Genomic DNA, 4,625 nt, shown 5'->3' on the forward strand with positions numbered 1-4,625 from the left:
ATTGTTGTTGTAAATGAACCTTCAGAATATGAGTCAACCTTTGCACTCATAGCCAGATCTGTTGCTAACAATGATAATGAGGATGTTGAGGTAAATTTTCTCGAAGTTCAGAAAAACTTGAAAAATTTCTCTCAGAAAAAATCGATGTCATTGGCAAATGTGTTAATCAATGCCTTTCACATCCTCATGAAAAGGAAGATTAGTTTAAATGAAGAAATTTGTGTTTTAGAACATGAAAAGGATGACTTGGCAGTCTTCATCGGAGATCTGAAAGAACAAGTTGTTGAAGTAACAAGAGAGACATCTCTGTTAGAGATTCAAACAAAAAAAAATGAATACTTCGAAGACAGAAAAGGAGATTTGTGAAACTCAACTTGAACATGAAAAGGAGCTTAAGAAAATCAAAGTGAGTCTCACCTCTGAGCTAGATAAGAGTAGACAACTACTAGAGGATATAATGAAGGTTAAAGCAGATCTTGATAAGTCACTTTGTTGTACCTGGTCCACTGATGAAATTGCTTCTATGTACAAGGATGTTGGTGGCATGCAGGTGATTAGCTTTCATAAGGCAAAAATCCCCTACAACTCATATAGCAAGCATGGTACCAACTCTGAAATTTGGCAATGCACTTACTGCGGTCAAACATGTCTTTATAAAGATGGATGCAAAGCCAAAATTCAAGTTGTTCAGATAAATAAGGAATGTTTTGAAAAGGATTTTAGAACAAAGGTACCTGGTCCTTAAAAGAGAAAAACTATTCTACTTACATGGACTAAAAGAAGCCTAATTCACTTATTCTATCATTTTGAGGGACCCAAACTGGTTTGGGTTCCTAAATCCAATGAATGACTTAGATTGCAGGCTCGAGTGCGAGGAGGCAGCTAAAATTGGTATACAAATAGTGATTTTTCTAAGCTTATGACTGGAAAAACGGATGATTTCCTCTCACTCAAGGCCTTCTAAGGTGGGAGTATGTCTTCGGAAATGACAAGATAGGTTATTCTTGGAATTGGCAAGACACTCTCCCATACAATTGTCAATGTGTACTGTGTGAATGGCTTGAAGTAAGTTATTTAGTCCGTCCCTAATCCGTGATAAAGGAAATAGAGAGAAGTTCTTATCCTGTTCTTGCATTGTCACCCATTTAAAGCAAAAAAGTGACTAGGACATGCAAGCCTTTCTTTGTTAAACAGGCTTGTTGCGAAGGACCTAGTTCATATGTTACCAAATATAAAATTCAAAGATCACAAGGCATATGATGCTTGCATAAGAGGGGAGCAGGTGCATGATCAGGTTCCTGCTTGAGAAGATCCCCTATGAATTGCTGAATGGAAAAAAACCCCAGCTAACTTTCCTAAAGCCATTCAGACGCAAATGTTTTATTCTCAACAATGTTAAGGAGGAGTTGGGAAAGTCAAATACTAAAAGTGGTGAAGCTGAAGATATAGTAGCTGATGATATGTCAAGCACTCATAGGTATAAGCAAAGAAGTGGAGATGATGGGTCTGTAGGTGCAAATAATGGATCAAATGTCGAGGCACCTGGTCCCTAGACCTTCAGAGAGATCAATGATTGGGACTAGGTGGGTGCCTCGCAACAAGCTTGATGATCTTGAAAACACCACAAGAAAAAAGGATTTCAATCAAGTCATAAGGAGTCGTATCTGAAAGCTGCTGAAAGGATATTGAGATAGGAAGAGCACATTTGGAATGACATATCTTCTGGGATCATGTTTGATCTTTTGGGGTACAAATTCAGTGGCTCTTTCTACTGCTTAAACTGAGAATGTGGTTGCTACCTCTCGTGGTTCTCAATTGCTATGTATCAAACAATGGCTTGAGGTTCTTGGTGTGATTACTGGGTGTGTGCCCTTGTTGTGTGTCACTACAATTGCACTTAACATGGAAAAAATTCAGTGCAACACAAAAGGACCAAGCACATCGATGTAAGGTACCATTTCCTATGGGATAATGCTGAAAATGGGTTGATCTGTATGAAGTTTTGCAAGACAGAGGACCAAGTAGCAGATATCTTCACCAAAGCACTGAGCAGGGAGCTTTTTGAAAGAAATCATTCAGAGTTGAGCTTGATCAAGCTCAACTAGTTACTCTTCCTCAAAATTAACTCATCATTGGCTATGATAAAAGGACAGACACAGTACTAAAAGTGTTTTTCTGGTGACATCTAACTCACCTCTATACTGTTACAGGTATACACACAGGGATTCCTTGGGACAGCATAGGCATTGGTGACATTGCATCTTTCAGAATCTTTGCCTACTTTTTAAAGAGATGTCCAGGAACCTAGTCCTTGTGACACAAGTTAGTGGTCTTTTTAGTACTTATATGTTTTTTTAAAATTGTCAAAATGTGCAATGTCGTTAAATTTCTCTTTCTGAATTTTTTTTTGGAGTCCAATCGATACATCTTCTCTGAGCTGATCCAATGTTTAAGTAAATTCACTTATTAGAATTGTCTTTTCACATTCTCTCTTAAGGCAAAAGTCCGTGTCTCTTCACTTCTTAAAACTCTTCTTCTTCCATCTCTGTGTAACATTCTTCTTGTGTGCTGTCTTTGTTCAAACTTTGACCATGTCTCCAGATGATTCCATCTCTTCTTTGCCACCAGAAATGCACTCTTCTCTCCGATTCTTAGAGAACTCAACTTTATCAGACCTAAAAATGCTAGAATCACCCTTAGAAGCACCAATCTCCACTGACCAAAACTCATCTGCTTCTCCACCAAAGCCCATGGTTTCAGGTCCCTCTACGACGCGCAAGAGTCAAACCCCAAAGAAGTTCATCTCTCCCTCTACAGTTCCTGCTCCAAATGAAAAGGACAACTCAGAAGAAAGTGGTCAAACTCCAAGTATGTTGGATGTCCTTCTAAATACTGAGGAGCTTAAGGAGAGAGATAACGGAGTCGAAGGGTCAAGCAAATTTGAGGCTACTGAAAATAGGGGCATCAAGGACCAAATCAGGGATACAGAAAAATCTAGTTCCGTGGTCATGCATGAGTTTATCAGTGTTGATGGTGACAAGGAATAGGAAAGTGGCATTAATAAAGGAGTTTCTAAATAAAATCCTTCAAACCTAGGTAATTTCGTCCTCCCTGATAGTGATAAAATAAGTTCAAATTCTACTGTAGTTCTTGATGGGAATGTGTCTGAAATACGTTCAGGTTTATCTAATAGGCTAGAGAATTTAGTGGATATTATAATTGGTTCTATCAATATGTCACATGCTAAGGAGATTAGTGCAAAGATTCTGGGGGGGGGGGGGGGGGGGGGGAATGATTATATTCAAGAAACAGGGGATGCAAATAAAGGACCTGGTCCCTTGACAGAAAAAATGGATTTTGTAGACACTAAAAATACTTTGTCTCTGGAAGTCGATTCAAATGATAATGTAAGCTTGAGGACTGTCTTCAAAAGGTCATCGAGTCGTGTGAAGAAACTTGGTGAAAATGCAAGAAAGCATATCTCTGCTAAGCCACCTACCACTAGACAAAAGAGCAATGCTCAACGTGAGTCTGCCCTTAAAAAGAACAAAGAAAAAGGTACAAGTAAGAAAGGAAAAAGACTAATAAAGCGTGGGTTGCAAGATGAAGAAACTATAGTAAGTGTGTCTAATAATGAATTTGAAGAGGAATCCTCTCAATTGGCGAAGAGAAATTCCAAGAAAAATACGAAAGATAAAGGAAAGAATGTTGTGGTAGATGAGTCAGACATTGGTGTTCATAAGGATGTGGAAAAGGATAAGATTGTGTCTGTCTCCTCTAAGAGAAGAAGAAGTGTTTCACATGAGGAATTCAGTTCTGCGAAGAAAAGGCAAAAAGTTAAAGGGTTAGAAGTACTGAGGCAGAAATATTTGAAAAACCAAAAGGTGTTATTTAGAAGGGTTGTCGATCCTGATATCGCCGAGAAAAATGGAATGAAGGAGCTACTAGAGATTTTGGATTTCCAGAAGTGGGAACATCTGTTTGCCTCTCCTGCTCCAAGTGTTTTTGAAGATGAAGTGATTAAGTTATATGCTTCATTGGTATATACTGATGATTCTACCTTTGTTATGACGGTGAATGGGATGGATTTCGAAATGGATGAAGAAGAGTTGGGAAATATTCTCCGCGTACCAACTGATGGATTGAAAATGGTACGAGGGGAGATATCACAAACCTTCAAGGATCTGATTGTAAAAAGGGGAGTGTCTGCAACTGGTAAAAGGCTTTATAAGAAACAACTTCAGCCTGAGTATCAGCTCCTATTTGAGATTGTTAATAAAGCACTACTTCCAAAGGCGGAAAGGAGATGCATTGCCTCAGTAGCGGACCTGGTCCTTATTGAGGCGTATAAGGACCCAATTCGGGGTTGCGCGGGCACCTACCTTTTTCACCTCGGTAGGCGAACCCTCTAATTGATTATACATCAATTAAGTAAATGCGATTCATTTAAATCAATAGATACTTAGAAATTTAGCGAAAACTTCATAATATATTCAATAAACTCAAGATTTAATATAATTACAATGATGTAGCACATAAACTCGATCCACTTCCCATGACCTGGTCTAGACTAGTACAAGAGCGACTAATGATTTCAGAATTACCACTACATTCTAAGACTCAAT

The sequence above is a fragment of the Lycium barbarum genome, chromosome 9 (genome assembly GCF_019175385.1).
Source record: "Lycium barbarum isolate Lr01 chromosome 9, ASM1917538v2, whole genome shotgun sequence".
NCBI classification, from domain to species: domain Eukaryota; kingdom Viridiplantae; phylum Streptophyta; class Magnoliopsida; order Solanales; family Solanaceae; genus Lycium; species Lycium barbarum.